The 19,531-nt window shown below is 41.0% G+C and overlaps 1 protein-coding gene across 1 annotated transcript in view; it reads right to left on the reverse strand.

Annotated features, from left to right (window-relative positions):
- The window catches only part of LOC110953096 (rho guanine nucleotide exchange factor TIAM2), a 70,118-nt gene that overhangs the window by 50,456 nt on the left and 131 nt on the right, over window positions 1-19,531 (reverse strand). The window lies entirely within an intron of this gene.

The following is a 19,531-nucleotide window of genomic DNA, read 5'->3' on the forward strand; positions in this document are numbered from 1 at the left end:
ACTGCGTACTGGATGAGAGTCTGAACAAGTGAAGAACTGAACGTTTTCCAGTCATCTGTACCTCACACGCCCGACAGAACATAGGCATTGTGTTAATTGGTTGTGCTATATGCTTTAAAACACAAGCCGATTTTTGTGCTTCAACTGTTTTCCGGGATTTTAGGTGCAGAAAATGAAACAAGAATCTTTAATACCAGCCAGCTAGTTGGGCAAGCGTAGTTAGTATGTACTGTATATTTAACAATGTCACCGCCTGGTTTTTTGCTCATTGCAGAAGCTTAGCTCATTAAGTACGAGTGCGACTAGATACACGAAAGATGACAATACTTAAAAAAGAAGAAATGAACTCTATGAAAAAACATCCATTAACCACCAGAATATGAAAGTGGATCCTTCCTCCTGTCCGAGGTTGCAACATAAAGACAATTCATGTAGACACAGCATAAAACTTTTCACAAAAGTGTATGACTACACCGAACTCTTGAAAATGTTAGGTTTCTCTGCCGATGCACTTCCTGATAATTTCGAAGTAGCATTCTCTTATCTGTTCATGCAAAGTGGCACACTTGATACAGTGAAGCCAAATGAGTCATCCTGCAGTTTAAATTATAGCCAGTGATGGACTACAGACCCACCGCCTTCCCTCGGGGGATGAAAATCCACAACCAACAACAACACTAAACACACTCGCAGTCCTGTCACGGTAATTCAGGGGGAAAAAAAGCATCCATTTAAGCAACGTATGCAGTTTCCCTGTGAGATAAAACTGTGATTAGCTCCAATTGAAAGGAGGCAGCAGACTGTGAGGAGACGAAGCGACAAACACTGAATAATGACGTTGGTCACAAAAACCTCGCTGGGTAAAAGGAGCCATATGTTGGCAGCAGAAGTGTTTGCCAAGAGGCGGAGATGTGACGGAAACAAACCATTGCTGGATCGCCTGAAGAACAAGAAATCTGAGTTGCTGCTGATGGGCCTGTTTATCTGTTTTTTGGTTTAATGAGCCCAAGGTGTTTCGTTCATTTTTAAGTCAATGCAGACAGCAGATTCTTATTATCATGTTGGAAATGCAGTGCAGTTCGTGCCACGCTTAAATCCACAGATCAACACCTGGCCAGGAACAGGAACCACACGCACAACAAACGCAGGGAAATTAGCAGGATTCAGCGGTTAGCCCAGAGCTCATGTCAACAGAGTCCAACCACAGAGTAAACAGAGGCCGAAGGAGCTCAAAATGAGGAACAGACTGCATGTTGTTGCAATAACAGAGAAGAGGTAGAAGCTTTAAATCTGCATTTTGATCTGCATCTTAATTCTCGGTCACAGCCAAATTGTGCGACACAGGTGCCAGTTTTTACTTGCATTCAACTGCACTTAAAATAGTCAAAGTGTCCAAAAATACCAAATGCTGAGATTTCTGGATTTGCACCGCCCAAAATCTAATCACTTCTTTGGCTCAGAGGATGTTTTTCCATTAATCTCACTGAAACCTGAGCAGGATTTTTATTTATTTTTAACAGAACAAAATAGAACGATTGCCCTCCTCGGTGAATATAATTAAAGTCCTTTTAACCAGCTTTGGCAAAGCTGAGGGCGGTGTTGTGTTGCTTTATACGAATAGTTGAAAACGTGTCATTCAGTGGTAAATATATTTTTTTTAATGAAATCATATTTTAGTGATTGTATTTCAGTGTCAAAGCAGGCCTGACTTAAACATACATTTAGTATTAAGAAATGACAGCAGGTTTGAGGTCATTATACCTCAGCATGGCAACAAACAGCATTTACCTCAACTTGATTCAGAAAATAGAAACATATTCACTTTTTGGTAGAGATTTTCTTTTGGTAGAGAATAGAAAACTATTAATTCTTGTGTTTGCACAGTGAATATGTTCAAAACGGTTAATACAGTATATGCTAGATTTTTTCCCGTAGGAGCCAGTTGTGTTAACTTTTTGCCTATTTGTAACTAAATAAAAGCAGGAAGCACCAAACAAGCTATTTCTTCTGTAGGGATGACTTGCTGGCAAATATTTACACTAGTGACTACTAGCCTTAACGGCTGTATAGCTGATAGCTATTTGCATGCTGCAGGCAACCATCTATCCTGTTTGAATTACAAGACAAGCTGATGGAAACAGCATGTTGTCCATCAGCAGGGAATACTTGATCAGCTGGATCTGAACTCGATGTCAAGCTTTCTGCTCATCATCATTTCAGTTGTGAGCAGGATTCCTCATCAGCAGATAATAAATACTTTTGCTACAATGTGATGCAGCACTTGACTTCTTTGTTTACACTGTCAAATACTTTCTGATTGGATGATTTGTTGAATGTTTTTTAATGACTCATACATTAAAAAAGCACAGCCTAACTCAGCGGATGTAGATTTCAGATATAAGCTTGCCATTGGCTGTTTATTTCACCCTGTCTTCTCCTTCCCTTCTACTATCTACATGTAATCATTTTCCAAATCCCCTATGGCAAAGGAAAAAAATAAGAAAAACCTCCAAACAGCAACTTGGAGGTTGTTCAAATTGTTGTATCGTAAACATGTTTGCAACACTTGTTGTCCAGTAGGGTGCAAGTGCTCGACCAAAACAAGTTCCCCCAACACTAATTTGCAGGGGCACCATTGCTGCATCCCGGGCTTAGCATTTCCAATGTAGTGACTGGTTTAAAGAAATACAAACAAGCCGGAACTTTTTTTCCTTCTATAGCAGAAACTTAATGAGCGTAGCCAAACCATTCCCTAGGACTGACACAACGCAGTGGAATGCAGCTATGCAAGTCTGAAAAAGGTTTTACTAGCTGTGACATCTCTGTTGCTTGATGGTAGCATTCTCATTTCATAGCCTGCTGGTTTAAAACTTGCTAGTAAGAATTTAGGAAGGACGTGATGCACAAACTAATGACGCGTTTTACAGAAAGCTGGTGGAACCTGTTTGGAGTCCTCATTGGTTACGAGCATTTAGAAACCAAAGAACAACCCTGTGGCTACACTGTGTGGACTGTTTGTGGAGTGGATGCTGCAGCACTATCCACTGTTATCAGTAAAAGCTGGAATTGCACTACCTAGTAGGCCTGTCTGGGGATATTGATGTATCTTATATTTTGTATTTAGTTTTCAGCTCATTGAGGTGCTGGACGCTGAGCGGGTGATCCTGTGTGCCTGGAGTGTTTTGCACCGGTGATCCCAGGATATGAAAGGCCCAACCCTGAGTGTCTCTTTCTCTGCTCTGTGGAGCACATTTGTCCTCATTTGGTTTGGTTTTGCTGCACCTGCCACCATACCACGGCCACACATCCACAGTTCCACAACTGATGCCACTGATTGACAAATCCCATGGTCTTTCATAATCTTTTGATGTCAAGTCACGTATTTTCAGCCAGAAAGCATACAGCCATCAAGATGCTAAACTACTGATGCACAAGCTCATTGAAGCCAACTGACACACCAACAGGGACATCTACCTAAATAAATCTACCAAGGCTGTACTGAGCAAGGGGGCAAAATATTTATAAGTGGTGTTATATTGTGTATACAGGCTGTAAAGTGCCCGTCTACGGAAAAGAATTTGGTTTGGACAAAAGGCCTGCAAAGTGCTGCCCACACCCATGGTCTCCATGACATTGTTTCAATCACGCGGTTACGTCAAGCAAAGTCATATCTGATAGGAATGACTGCCAAAGTACAATTAAGACCACAAACTGTAAAACAACTACTCAGAGGTTGGCTTTAAGGGCAGCCAGTGTGTTTTTAGAAACACCTTCATCCGCTCTATCCGTTCTCTTCACGCCCCATCGTTTTAGCTGTTTCGTGATTGTAGAAGAACAGTGTTCTCCTTGTTGTCCTGAAAACGTGATCAAAGAGCTGTAAACAAGCTCTGAGTCCTTAAAGTGCATCTGAGAGTAAAACTAGAGAAAGGACTGTTTGTTTCAGAGCAGGTAACACTTCATGTGGTTTTCAGCTCTCTGTAGTTTGTACCAGCCTGGTTTGGTCCTTAAAGGTCAAAGCCTGCAGCCGCTGAGTCTCAGTGGAATGTAAAAGCTTTTACAGTGAACTCGCTGAGGTGAACAAAGAATTTCAAAGACAAACTGTGCAGCTGCGATTACTGCACGTTGTGTTTTCAGGGTGTTTTGGGGCAGAGCGGCCGTGCAGATTCGTGGAAATGATCCTGATCTGACTGAGCAGCAGCACTGAGGCTGAGAAAACACCTCTGATACTGATGAAGACCAAAGACTGGCCGACACAAACACAGAGGATTCAGGAAATGTGCTGAGCTGACTCTTTGTCCAGAAGCTGAGATGGCTGACCTGACAGGTGATTTTTACAAAGCAACCCAGTTGATTTTATGCACTTTGTTTTTTAAACATGACAGGCCGACAGCCATCGAACCAAAGGATGATTTAGTTCTCTTGGGTTGTGCTTCTGGTCTCCAACCAGATGGCAACAACTCAAGCCAGCCTTCTTAAGAACATGCTGAGTATAAATGCTAAAGAGTGAACTGAACCACCACTGAGTGTGTTCACATGGACATAAGCATTCAGGTTCTGGTCCAGTTTTTGAAGCGTCCTGTTTTTTCTAATATTTACGAAAACATCTGCAAAATCCCCAAAAAGGGCTTCAACTAATGACTATTTAGATAATTCGACTTTTGGGATTGTGAATCACACTAATACTCCATGGTTTTCTTTAGCAGTCAGCTTTTTAATTTAGCTTGAGCTTGTTTTAGGGAAGAGTTAATTGACAGTTAAGTCAATAAAGATGCTTGGTGTGTACTTGTAATATCGTGTATTTGTGGTTTTCATGATTTCTATGAATTTCTGCTACAACACTGCAGTTTCCAATTATATTGTCCCAAGAAGTTGTTCAACCCAGTGGCTGGGAATCATCTAACACGCATGAAAAACAGACACATAGAGGACAAGTAGAGGACAGACAGGACAGGTATGAACTAGATGGAAGTTTTGATGGTTCGATGGCTGGTACACCACTGTAGCAAAGAGTCTTTTTGGATGTGGGGGCAGTGACACACTGAGGGCAACATTATTGTAGGGTCCAATAGTTTTTGGGGACTGGGTGCTCACTAAATTTGGTCTTTTGACTTGAGGTTTAACTACCATTTTTGACTCAAATTTGTGAATGCTAGATATCACTGCTGAGATTTCTCAGCAGTGATATCTAGCATTTCTCAGCAAGCTGTAACTGTAGCTAACAGCATTTATTTCTCTGTTCTTTGGTCTCATTAGTTTTGGTTTTAAGTGTTCTTCCAGTTCTCTTTTGCTGAGATCAGTGGTGAACTTAGTCTGTATGTCCCTAGTTTGGAAGAAGATAGTTTGTGCTTTTTTAAAAAAAGTATTATTAAAATTTATATTGGACAACTCACATCCTTTACTCACTCACCACCTAGTCAATAAATACATTTGTCAGCAACTGATTTAATCATACTCAGAAGAACTGCAGAAGAACAGGTTTGGTACAAGTTTTTGAATCCTACCTGAAGATTTTACAGGAACGCAAATAATAGCAACAGTGATGAAGAAAGGGAATGTAGTCTTTGGTTATTTAGATGGAGAACATTTCAAAGTGCTGAGATGTTCCAGTGTGACACTGCCAGGTTACAGGATGACAGTTTTCCAACACTTACAGTGGAACAAGTCAGTTTAATAGCCAGAGTCACTTCACCTAAGGATACAGGCAGCTGGAGAAACAGCAGGCAGTAACCAGGAACCACACAATAGTTTATGTTTATATGGATATGCGGAACCAGATTTCTCTGTGTTCATGTTAACTTCATATCCTCAGTAGCTGTCATTGAAGTTTATGAATTTCTATTAAAACTTTGAAATACAAGGTTGAAATATAATCTTTTCATGACTGAGATGAATGGTGTTACAGATGTGTTGTACGAAGTTTTACAACCCTGGCTGAGAAGCTGAAGAGCAGATTTTAAATTTAAACACACATGTTTAGATCAGGTCAGGGCTGTCGGCTTCCTGACAAAACGACGTGACGACAAAATGCAGCAACATCTGGCTACTGGTGCAGGAATTTCCCACCCTGGTTGTAAACAACATGACGTCAACAACACACACTCACAGGACATGCTGATTTCCTCTGAGCTGTTTTAGATTCAAACAGCTCTGAAGGGTCAAACATCCCGTCGCACACTTCCTGTCCTGCTGTCACTGTATGGACGCAGCGACTGCTGAGCTTTTCATTCCCTCGGCAGGAGAGAGCTGGAAAAAAGCCACACCTGGATTTTCATGCCCTAGTTTTATATTTACAAAAAATCACTCTGTTCCTACGGATAAATTTCCAAACAGTCCATCAGTTTTTAAATGCATTTCCTTCAATGCGTGTCAGTGTAATTCCTATTATAACCAGACTACTGCAGGCTTGATTTGATTTCACTCTTTGTCTGAATTTGTCTTGAGTCCTAAAGCATTCATGTGCTACACAACACAATACCTTGGATGGACTATAAGACAACAGACCCCCCACTCCTCTTACTGAGGCCAGATATGTGGCCTGAGAGAAACACAAAGTATCTATAAAATAACTGAAACTAATGTCTGCATATCTTCTTTGCGAGTTTGCATCTTTTTGCCATTGTTTGTAGGTCTTTTTGCTGTTGTTTTGTACCAATTTACACATATTTTGATTTAGTTCTGTCTATTTCTACTTGTTTTAAGTATTTTTGAAATGGTTTTATAATGCTTTGTGTTGGTTTTGCGTTTCTTTTTTGCTAATATTTTGAAGTCATTTAGACCTTTTTTCTTCCGTGTCTGTCTTCACTTTGTCTTTTGTGTTGTTTTCCTTCTTTCTGGTTGCTTCGAGCATCTTTGTAATTGATACTATCGCTTTGTGGTTGGATTTCAGCTATTTATAGTTGTTTTTGCAACAGACATCTTGTCTGAATCCTGTTTCTGACTGTCAGACATGGACAGGCTCTTGCGGTGTAGCCTGGATGAGGAGGGTGTCCAGTCTGGGAACCTCAGCATAGTGTCTCGTTCTGTTGGCTTTATCTGACTGCGACCTTCACAATGCCCTTGGGTTGGTTTGCAGAAAAGTGTGGTGAATTGCTCCATCTGGGTTGGAGGTGAGCTGCTGCCTCAAGCAAAGGAGTTTAAGTATCCTGAGATCTCGATCATGAGTGACAGGAAAGTGAAGCGTGAGATGGACACATAGCTTGTTTGAGAATCAGCAGTACTGCAGGTGTTGTAGCTAATAATTATGGTGAACAGTGAGATGAGCCACAAGCCAAAGCTCTCGATTTACTAGTCGATCTACATTCCAACTCTTACCTATTGTCATGAGCTCTGGGTAGTGATCGAAAGAATGAGGTCGCAGATGCAAAATCAGTTTCATCCATTGGTTCAGCCTTAGAGATGGGTTGACCAGTTTGGACAATTGGAGGGAGCTTGAAGTAGAGTTGCTACTCCTTCCCATTGAAAGGAGCTAGCAGAGGTGGTTTGGGCATCTGATTAGGATGCCTCCTGGACGACTTCGTTTGGAAGCTTTCCGGACATGTACAACCTGGGGGAGATTCCAGAATAGACCTAGAAATCGCAATGGGAATTACAAATCTCATCTGGTCTAGGAAGACCTTGGAATACCCCAGCAGCAGGTAGAATATATCGCTAGGTTGAGGGTCAGCTTCACCTTCTGGATCCACAACTCAACCTCTGATAAGCAAAAAAAAGGACAGATGCATCTGTTTGTAACCATTTTGAATTCCTTTGTGGTACTTTGACTGTCTGTCACGTCAAACAAATGAAGTTCACTGATACCTTGCAGCCCTGGGACTGTGCCCAGAACGCTGCTTCCTTAATCATTGAATAGGCTTTACTAACAGGTAGCTGCATTTCTCACTTTTTACAATTGTGAGGGACAAAATAGTTCCACATGCTGTTTAGTTTAATTTGTAGGACTTTAAAATGTTCAGTTTGATGGCCAAAGATGATTTGCTCATTTATATAAATGACATTGTTTGCTCTTTGAAATACACTCTGGAACATTTTCAAGAACTCCAGTTTGAGAACCGCTGTCACATAAAAACATAGCGAACATATTAAATACTGAGCAGATATGTTGTCTTACATAAGGGCTGCTTCAAGCCAGAGAATACCAACAGGGCGAGAGTCATCAGAAACCCCAGGATGCTGAGGACAAACTCACTCTCTACTTATTACACAACAGTTGGAGAAGCCGGGGCTGGAAAACAATGACAACTGAAACCAGGAACAAGGCGAGAAATCAGAGGAAACACACAAGGAGTGGAGGAGAATCTGTGGTGAAGAAAGGATGGAATAAACTGAGCAATGCGGGATATGATGGGAATATTGCACGTTAGAAACTAAATTACAGGCTCCAAAGATTTACAGTCTAATGATGAGAAAAATGGTTGAAAACTTGCCACAATCCACTGCTCCCTCTCTGCAAGAGGAACATGCTTCCCTGAGAGCTCTTAGCAAAGAAAACCAAGAGTTAAAAAGCACTTTATCTTTCTGGTGGGTGCAGCTCAGCATCGGCAGCTTTTGGTTTTTCCACTGATTGGTGAATCAGAGCCAGATTCACTTGGGAGCTTCACCAGTCAGCTTCCAGTATACCGTTACTAAACCAAACAGAGCCCAAAAACCAGTGAGCAACAACGGAAAAACTCCCTCAGCACAGCCAACACGACAACGACACGCTGCACTAACGCAATGGAAATAAAAGCCACAACATCTCGGGAGTGATTTTCCTGAGGAATCAAATCTGGAGGGATAGATGGAAGTAGAGAGGTTGGGATGGAAAGATGTGCCCAGGATATGGGAAACAGGATAACTGGATATCTCTTTTCCAATTTGCGCAAATCCTTTGTAGGAGGGGATGTTTGAAGAAGGGTTAATGGATGCTGCATGAGCCTTTTTAATGAAAAATTAGAGAAGAAAAACAATAACTGCTTGTTAAGTCACGAGGAAATTAAAAATGATCTTTTCATGTGATGGCAGAGATGTTTTTGAGGAGTTACACTTCATCCAATAGAAATACAACAATGAAGAAAAAAATGTGAATCGTAAAAGCAAGTGAGCTTAATCTAATAGAAATACAGTCACATGGAATGTGATTAATAAATGTTGCTCAACTGTGTGTGAAGATAAAAACAAAACAGATTTATGGTCGAGCAAAGTGAGGCTTCACGGATGCCACCAGTTGACGTGAACCCACAGTCCTCAACTCACTTTGTATTCTGTCGAGGCTACATGTGACTGCGTGAGCATTTTTATTTTCACACACACACACTTTAATGACTACATGCCAAGTTCACTTGTATGACTCTGGGCAGGGAGGGCGAGCGAGGGGCTTTATTATGATGTGGGAACACAGAGAGAGAGAGTATTATGTGAGTAATTGGAAGCAGCTGTTGAGGGAAATACTGATCCTTGTCGGTTTGGTTGGAAGCTGCTCTGACAGCAGCAGCAGGGTGACGTAACACAGCAACAGCATTATTGAGCTGATACACACAACATCAGGACATGCATTTTAGCTCTCAGATTACTGTGTTTATTTAGACTAGAGGCTTTCAAGGCATATCATGGATGTAAAGACAGTTATCACTGGATCACTGTGACATTGGAGAAAACTTAAAAACATGATGATTCTGTGGCAAATTTGGTCACGAATATGTAGAGAATGCTTTTTCCGGTCAATACATTGTGCAGGGAAAGTCAAAGTGACCAGATTCTATCTACTATCTGAAATGTAATGAGAAAACACTGAATGTGAGGTGCAATCATAAAGTTCTGCTTTTGTTCCTCTAAGTAATACCGGAGAAAGGGATGGCCATGTCTGAATTCCACATTATGTCATACATGAGGATCATTGTTTCATGCATTTTTGTCACCATTTGTAGACATACATTTGTGATTTCACCATGGACCTGGAAAAGCCACACTGTGTCAAAATCTGCAACGGTTGTCGTGGAGCCCGAAATGTGCCAACATTCATTTTAATGATTGTCACTGGTGACGAAAGGTAAGTCCGCAAATACAACTCAGAGACCGAACACTAGGTCAGTCTTCAAGACCAATGAAAGCATGTCAGGTCTGGAGCACACCAACCAGTCAAGGTGGTGCCTAAGCCTGGTTCTGTTTGAAGGTTTACTTGTTCCCTCCCTCTGTCTCTCACTGCTTGCTCATAGGGAATCCAAAGGCAACTTTGCTTTGTTGGGTTCTCTGCTCCTTATTTGGAATGCATGAGGTCTTTACCAGACTATGTCAAGTGCTATGAGATGAGATGACATATGGTGTGAATATAAATAAAATTGAACTGAATCATTGTTTTCTTCATTCATCATCCATTTTGGCTCAATTCATATCCATGGCATGTCGCAAACTGTGTTTGATGCGCTAAAATAACAGGGTTTCTAGGAGCGTTCCAAACATGGCAGGTGCACTGTGATCAGCAAGGAGACTACTTAAAAGGGGATTTTGGACAAATTCAAATCAGGCCTGGCTTTTGATTTTTTTATGGGCATAATCTGAACTTTGTATTTGGGAAGTCAAACAGAAACACGTTTAATTATGTTTTGGAAAAGATGGCGACCTGCTTTAATACAAAAAAGAATCCCACCATAACTTGGGACTTAAATCAAAACTGTCATCTTTCTCTAATACTATAACCAAAGTGCCAAAACCACGAGGAGAAATTTGGATGTAAATCCCAGTCTCTGCTGTCAAAATTGAAAGCTTGATGCACCCATCATCCACCTAGACCCCCTCCTGCTGACTTTGAGTTCATTCACAAATGTTTTTCATTCAAGTTTTGAAAACATAGCCTCTAAACTCTAAAACCTCCTGGCAACTACCCTGTACGTAATTGAAAAAACAATCTATTTGCACGAAAACATTATTTCCAGGAGATAGAGTTGAGGACAAAGGATGAATTCTGAGACAAATTGTATCTCACACTTCATGTGTTTCCCTCCTTTATTGCCTCTCTTAAACCCTCTCACACTAAAACTTAAGGGTGAACCATAGACTGTATATAAAGTGGACGTAGCATCTGGCTCCAGAATTGAAGCCAACCCGGAAGTGTCAAAAACGTGCAATATCACGCTGCTAGGGTTGGCTCCAAAAAGCTTTTGCTCCATAGACCCCAATTCATTTTTGGAAAAAATAAAATTTGATAGACTGATTTTCTACAGCTCAGGATTTTTTCCCCGTTAGTTTTCATGGTCAAAATGAGAGATCAGGTGGCCGATCTTAAAATAAATCAAGCCAGGGGGTGTGGCTATACTTGATTGACAGTCCCATTGACTGGTCCTGCCCCGAGTTGCTCTCCGGTCCAGCCTGTTTGATGACGCTTTATACGTCACTGGCTCCAAAAAATCCAAAATGGCGACCAGGAAGTAGCAAAATCCAGGCTTCATTTTCTCGGCGTTGAAACCAATGGGTGACGTCACGGTTAGTTTACGCCTGGGGTGAACAGACATAGTAAACACCTGCTGTACAACAAGCAACTAATACTACAAATAAAGTTTATTTTAAAGCATCAGTATGGAGTTACATCCATACTAGACAATCCTGTGCCTTGTATTTGACATCTACTGCCACCAAATACACTACAGAGACTCCCAATACATTTCATAGTCATGTCAAGCATTTTCCACCACCCTCTGCAAAATGCCCCCTCGCCCCCCTTAACTTCCCCAAAACATGCAAACCGAAGCCTTTCAGTCCAGTGGTACAGACAGATGACTCCTGAAATTACAGCTGCAGGCACCAAATAAACCTCATTATCATAAGCTGTACTATTACAGTTTCCTCTATCTTCTGCGTAATCATAGCAGGATGAGTGTGTATGTTCAGCAGTCTCTGATGTTTTTTATTTATTCAGAGGACGCCTGCTCTGCTTATTTGGTGAAAATTGCTGAATTACAGAATCAACACCGCATCTCTCTCTCTTGTCTTTGCAGCTGCGACAAACGTCATTAAATACATTTTAAACTGTATTTTTACTTAAATTGACAGCAATCGTAGGTGTCCACTTTAAATTTAGCAGTGAGGGCTACCTAAAGCTCAGCTGTGTCCACAACAACTCTGTCCAAACCACATAGTGTTAAAAAAAATGGACTGCAGTGGGTTTGTCCAAGAACAGTGTTGGCCTTGTTAAATTCGGGTTAAAGTATGCTGGTCGACAGCTCTGTCCACTTCCTGTGTTGATGTTAAGGATCGCTGCGCTCAAAGAGGCTTTAATTCATCTGCACGTGAGTCCAAACTGAGATTCAGAGTTTATAAAATCTCCACCTTAACCAGGCTTAACTGGTGATGGACACCACATGGAGTCTGGCTACTTGGACTGCTTGTGTTTGCTTCCATTGATACCAGTAAAGACTACAGAGGGTTAACACAACATTTAGACACAGAGATGTATTCTGCCTTGTCTGAAGTTGAAAAAATGCTTCTTGAAAGTAAACTGCACTGGAAACCAGAACTGACTCATCAAATTGGTAGCCTTAGGCCACAAACATGCTTAGCTCAAGTAAACAAATGTTAGCGCCTGGCCCAGCTGCTACAACCGTGGTGAATGCTAGTCACCATGATCAACATGGACCCTTCTGCCCATGCATGGAGGTGTTCAAGCTCAGCCCTCAAAGAGGTGGTATGGACTAGTTAAAGCTAATCAGACTGTTTCTACCTCATGTACCACGTGCATTATGTGCTACATACTGGCCCACAATAACTTCTCACACAAGCTTCACATATTATTGGTTGGAAAACAACAACAACTGTGAAATGGTGTTGATAACATGAAAAAATGAGAAATCCCGCTAAAGACTGGCATCTAAGCCATTAAGCCACATTCTTAGAAATAAAATAGGTGCTATTTTGTTTTCCATGCCTGTAGTAGGAAGCATGGGGTCTTTGGAGGAACATGTACTGCTGTGCTTACCACACTGGAAAATAGGAAGTAGAAAACCCAGCAGATGCAATGTGATGCAACTGACAATGTTCAGCTGAAACTATGGGGAGCTGCACAGCATCAGTCAGACACTGATTGTATTCAAAACAAAAAAACAAGAGCCTTCCAGTGCAGCTACTCTCTGTACATCTGAAAAAGTAGTTTGGATTTTTTAAAAATTATGTTAACATAAAGTCTGTCTTATGTTCTCGTCATAGCTCTTGGGTTCAATCAGAAGCTGATTGTAATCCCAAGCATTTACAAGTTCAAAGAATCTCAAACATTCAGTTAAAGCTCCTGCCCCTAACAAGGACAACAATAAAACTCTATCATGGTGAAAATGTGATCCAATTAGCTTTGTTATCCAGAAGCTGCTTCGCTTTGTGCTGTAATTGAGTTCTGCTCTGTTGAGTTGGATCTTATCGGCTCGGTCTCGTGCCTCATGCGCAAACAAAGCCTCTCCGTTGTTGGATCACTCTGAGCCGAGTGGCTTAAAGAAAGAACAACAGGGCAGCCAAGCCTATCGCCTTTTTCCATCGTGCAGAAAGTGGCGGCCTTGCACGACAACATGGAAGTTAATTAGGTAGAAAATCCACCGCACATTCCAGCCGAACACAGACGCCCTCTTCTTCGTATTCTGGTGCTGCTTGTTGGTGCTGCAGTGGTGACCACACTGGGCTCTCTGCCCGCCATGACCTGAAGAAAAACAAACTGCTGGATTCACCTCCACAGTGTGTGTGTTGGTTTTTTTTGCTGCTGGGAGAGCCAACTGAATGACTTTTTAAGAATTTTGACAGCAGTGGTTCTATCACGTTTCATTCATGAGCCCCTTTTCAACCCCCTAATAAGTCCAAATAATGGATGTTAACATCAAAATTAACACTCCTCCATCTGATTAATTCAAAACAGAACAAACTGCAGAAATCTTCATGACTTGTTAAGGCTATGTCCTGCTTGTTACAATGATAATTACAGCACAGGTCTTTTTAGTTTGATGGTCGGTCATTTTTTCCACAGATGAGGAGATGAATCAAATGGAAGATGAGCTTCAGAGGATGGAGGCAGGAAGACAACCAGTGTTGTTCCTGTGCTCGCTGCTGTGCTGCTGACTGAAGAAGAAAACTGTTGCTGCAAAAAATGAATGATGGCAGGCTGAGAAAATCTCCATGTGTCCATGGATGAGAGCGGAAATACAGCTAATGGATCTGCAGCTGTGATTAACATTTCTGGAGGTAGCATTCCACTTCCCCAACATCGAGGAGCTACCAGACCAAAAACTCAAGCAGAACCTGCAACAACAGTCTAAAAACATAATTTTATGTGCTGAATACCTTGTTAGCAGTCAGACAGCATGTATCCCTGGATGGAGATTGATAATGTAGTTTGTAAAATGTCCATTCCAGTCAGCTGATTACTGTGTTTCTTTTCAGTAAAATTGAAAACAAACACTTTAGAAAGTTTTTGTGAATTTGCATTTTTTTGCCCCATTATACAGCTTTTTGATTTTGTACAACTCCCTGTGCAAGTTCAATGTGACCCATTAAGACATGATAGACATATTATTGGATTTCCCATGAATTAACAACAGGTTGAAATAAACCAGAATGATCCTTTAAGTCTTTCCACTGGCATCTGATGTCCATCATCAATAACTATAAAAGACACTCCTTTTGTACTGCAACTCTTGCTCTTACTCCTCATGTTTTTTAAAAAAAAATTTCTTCAGTCTAAAAGCTATCTAGTGAAAGCTGTCCGTCTTTGTGGTTACAGGGCCTGAGAATAATTTTAAAGGGATTCTGTTCTAGTTTTACTGCAGTCAAGATAAAAAAAAAATTGCATTTAATGTTCATTCTTAAACACAAATTTAAGAAATGCTGTGATTATATACACATTAAACACATCTGCAGCAACAAACCCCAGAGCATCAGTTGGTTTGGAGCAGAATTTCTTAAACTTCCTGCCGTTTCTGGCCTTTCTGTGACTGAGCTGATGTGAGAGTGTAAACTGAGCTGCTCTGACTCTCATTAGCACACAGCAGAGCCTAATGAGGTCCACTCAGTATTCATTAACACGCTGTTTAACCGCGAGGTGACATATGGAGAGCCAAGACTGAACACTCGATTGACGAAGCGTCAAGCTCAGTGAAAACAACTTTCTATTGTCGATGAGGCGGAACAAAGAGATCCGAGATCTTCTCTGGCCTCCCACATGTTACACTGATCACTCAAGTGTTTCGGTTATTGATCGCTGAAGCCTCCACAGGGAATCAATGGGGGTTTTGTGTCGTTGGCTAAATCAATCTAAACCCTCCCTTAGGTTTTGAACTGATTTCCCTTCTTGCAGACACTGTGGTAAATACATTTCTGTGAGAACCTTTTTGCAGAGAGATCATTGATCATAGTAAATGTTTAGTTGTTGTTATTTTGAAAATTGCATCATTTATGCATCCATAAGTCTACTTGCACAAAGTTAACAAAAAACATATTCTTTCTATGATTTCTAAACATCTAAAATGTTTATGCACAGAGATGGCACAATCGCTGCAGCAATAAACCACCCTGATTAAAGCAATCTGTATATAGATGTTCACGTGTTGAGAGTGATAATACAATCTCAGATGAAGGACCAAGCCGATCATTCTGGATTTGACATTAATGACAAAACTCTAGTCTGTGTTTTTATTACTGGCAATCTATAGCTAATTTTCTAATGTGACAACATCGGATTCAGACTAAATGTCAGATTTAAGCTTCAGGTTTCCTCAGAATATTTATTTTCTCTGTAGTAAAACGCTGTCCAAACATTCATGTGTGGTTCTGCGTGTTAATTTCTAAAAGCACAGGCATGACTGTGTTCCTGCTGGACCGCACAGCTTCCTGCTGAAAGCAAACTCTGCCTCGCTGTGGTTTTCTGGACACAGCGAGCAGTGTTCTACCTGTCGGGGCGTTTCCCCCCGCTGCGCTGCCACCTGAGCTGCTCGCCTTACAACACAAACAACCGCAAACCACGTCAGTGAGCAAAGGAGGAAACTCCATGGCAGCAAAACGGTCAGTAGGGTAGAAAAATAAACACAGTACTGGGGTTTGTTTACAGTTTTACCTGACCTATAAAAACTGATTCGTAATTGATCAGCAGCTCTAAATCCGTTTATCAGTCTGTTGGTAGACATAGTAACCAAACTGATGCTTTAAGGATGTGGAAACTAACTGGATTAAATAAACACAGTTTAAACACAACCTATCTGCTTCTTTGGTTGGTTGACGTGCCTGTGCTTCATTCTGGTTTTTTGATTTCTTTAAGACCATCAATGTACAATATATATATATATATATATATATATGTGTGTGTGTGTGTGTGTGTGTACGTGCTTGTATGTCTGTCTTTATAAAATGAATCTGAGTTTAAAAAGTTGAAAATGAGGCCATGTCCTCACTTTGAGACAGACCTTCAAAGAGCAGACTGAGGGTTCAGACTTGGCTTCAGGTCAGCGTTCAGGTTTAGATTGGGGGTTCGGGAATTCATTATGTCAATGAGGACTGTCCCAATGGCAGAAAAAATGTGCGTGTGTGTTCATTTCTAAGCGGGTTTTCGGGTTTCAGGTCTTGAACTCTCCTCCCTTGAGGCTTTAAGGGCTCTGCAGGACTCCACTTAGCTTTTAATGTGCCTGCTCTTTACTCAGCCACACACACACACACACACACACACACACACACACACACACACACACACACACACACACACACACACACACACACACACACACACACACACACACGTTTGTACTTCTATCTTAGTGAGGACATCCATAGGCGTAATGCATTTCCTAGAGCCTTACCCTAACCTTAACCATCACAACTGATTGCCTAACCCTAATCCTTACCCTAACCCTAACCAAACCTCAATTCATACCTGTTCTCTAAAAACAAGTCTTCACCCTCAAACATGGCTGTTTCAAAGTGAGGACCGGCCAAAATGTCCTCACTTTGTAAAAATGTCCTCACTTTGATAGTTAAATGCAGAAAATGGTACTCACCATGTAGTAAGTACAAGTACACACACACACACACACACACACACACACACACACACACACACACACACACACACACACACACACACACACACACGACTCCACGGGGGCCCACTGGGGTTTATTTAACAGGGTTTCCCCTAATAGAGACACAGCTGCTGGATTTCATGCTCAGTTTCTTACTATGAAATTCGGGGAAACAATAAGTGAAGCAACACTGTGAAATGTGGAAGTTGCACCAGAGTAGCCAAATAAAGATGACGTATAAACTAAGTAAAATAATAAAACAGATGAAGACTCCTAAACTTAGCTGAGGTGCTGACTCTGAATCCTGATGTCCTGTGAGATGTGTGCATGATTGAGTCTTAATGTAACCCAACAACAGCCAGTGAAGCCCGTGAAATATGGGTTCAAATACTTGGGAGGAAACTTCAGACTATGAATTACACATTTCTACTGTTTACCTCCAGATCATGAAGACAAAATAAAATATTTGCAAAAATAAAAGTGAACTCTTGGAGTTCAGTCAACAACAGATTGTGTTCTCGATGAGTTTTTTGGTTTACAAACAACATAAGTGAAATCGGACATTTCTGTTGGTTTCAAGGAGTAATAAGATGAAGGCTACAGTTCCACAGCTGATGCTTTCCTCATTTTTCACCTCCCCGGTAGAGATCCGTCTCAGAAGATGTTGATTCTGAATTTTTAAAAAATATTACCTTTCCTCCTCAAGCACAGCTTGTTTTCCAAACCAACAATGGCCCTAACATGCAAGTGTACTGGAGTAGCTTCCAGTCGAGGGAATTCATACTGAAAATGCTCATCAGAACGGAGAGATGGAAATGCACCTTGTGTCTACATTTAAACCAAATATTTAATTATAACTCACAAATTTCAGACAAGGCAGTATTATTGCGGTGAGGTTGCAGCTACTCTCTTCATCAATCAGTTGTTTAGCAAATAAAGTCTCAGAAACCACTAGAAAAGCTGATCATTAGTCACTAAAACCTAAGTGAACCAATTAAAAATTGCTTTTGTTTCCAACCAACAGCTGGAAAACACAAAAATGTTCAGTTTACTATTGAAAAAAATGGAGAAACTTTCAGATATTCACATTTGAGAGTCGTACCAGAGAGGGTCTTGCATTTTTGTTTGAAAAAAATGGCTGAGTGATATCAAAATTAAGGCTGCCCTGAATACCATTTTTGCGGTTTCTTGAGCTTCGGTGAAAATCATCTGCACAGAAGGAGGCACACATGAATGCATTGACAATAACATGACTCCGAGTCAACCTGATGATACACTCTGTTAGCATGAACGTTGCAGCTGACTTTTCAGTTTTTATGCCATATGCCAAATTTAGTTCATTCGTGGTATGTGGAACTGAACTTTTTAGGGGTCAAGTTGCACGTTTCTGTAAATTCTTGGTCACACAGGTCTCGGTAGTCCAAAAAGCTTCAGTAAAGAACAACTGGACTTCTTTTGTTTTTGTTCTTGAAGACATTTTACTTTTCATTTCAGTGACTTTTTCAGTTCTACCTGACTGATGAGGACTCTCATATATTTTTCCATCCACAAATCAAATGGCTATTAGCCCATTAATGAGTCAAGATTCCCATGACTCATTGTGTGAACGGTGGTGATATTGTCTGGAGAGTGATATCAAGACTGCATTGTAAGCACCTGATAAGTCTTGGAAAAGCATTTGAAAACTGACCGATTTGGATGTGGATTATCGTGGCAACAACAGAAGCTTCCAAGACCTGCAGTCTAAATTCTTGCAGGTTCATTTTCAGTCAGTAATCTAGTAAACTATTTTATCTCTGGGTGCTTGACATAATGATGAACTGCCAATTTTTGCCCTAGGGAACACAGGTGGTTAATGTGACTTTGCATAATGATATCAATCATAATAATCAAATCATCAATTTGAATGTTTCATATTCATCTTGGATCCACTTTGGAAGTTCCATCTGCAGAATTACTGCTCTGACTGATGCACTTTTGAGCTTCAGTCAGAGCAGGAAATGTCTGTTTACATGAGCAGGTTCGTGCAGAGAACAGCAGCTGCATTTGGAAGCTGGAGGAGAACATCTCTCTGTTCATGTTATGTAATCACTTTCAGCCCGACAACATACGAGTGCTGCTGACCCACACCAACAATGAAACAGGGCTTTATTTTCTACAGAAATGTCACCACAAGAGTTGAAGTGAGAGTAATAAAGACAATAGAGGTCCCACACTTGAATCTTGTAGGACGAACTCTTTAATTTCTACAAAAATGTCACACAGGGTGTCATGAACCAGTGGAGATTGTGCCATACGAATGCCACAAAGTCACTTGTGCTACTTGAGATACTGCTGGGATTTTATACAGATGAAGACCACTAGAATCCTGCTGAAAAGCAACCCTAAAGGGATCAAAGAGAATCCTGAAACTGCTCAGGATAGTGAAGACAACATGCTGTCCCTCCATCCGGACAAACACCCTCAACAATTAACTTCAGTACAAACTTCCATAGGAGACAGACAGCAGAGAAAACAGACTT

The sequence above is a fragment of the Acanthochromis polyacanthus genome, chromosome 16 (assembly GCF_021347895.1).
Source record: "Acanthochromis polyacanthus isolate Apoly-LR-REF ecotype Palm Island chromosome 16, KAUST_Apoly_ChrSc, whole genome shotgun sequence".
Taxonomy (NCBI): domain Eukaryota; kingdom Metazoa; phylum Chordata; class Actinopteri; family Pomacentridae; genus Acanthochromis; species Acanthochromis polyacanthus.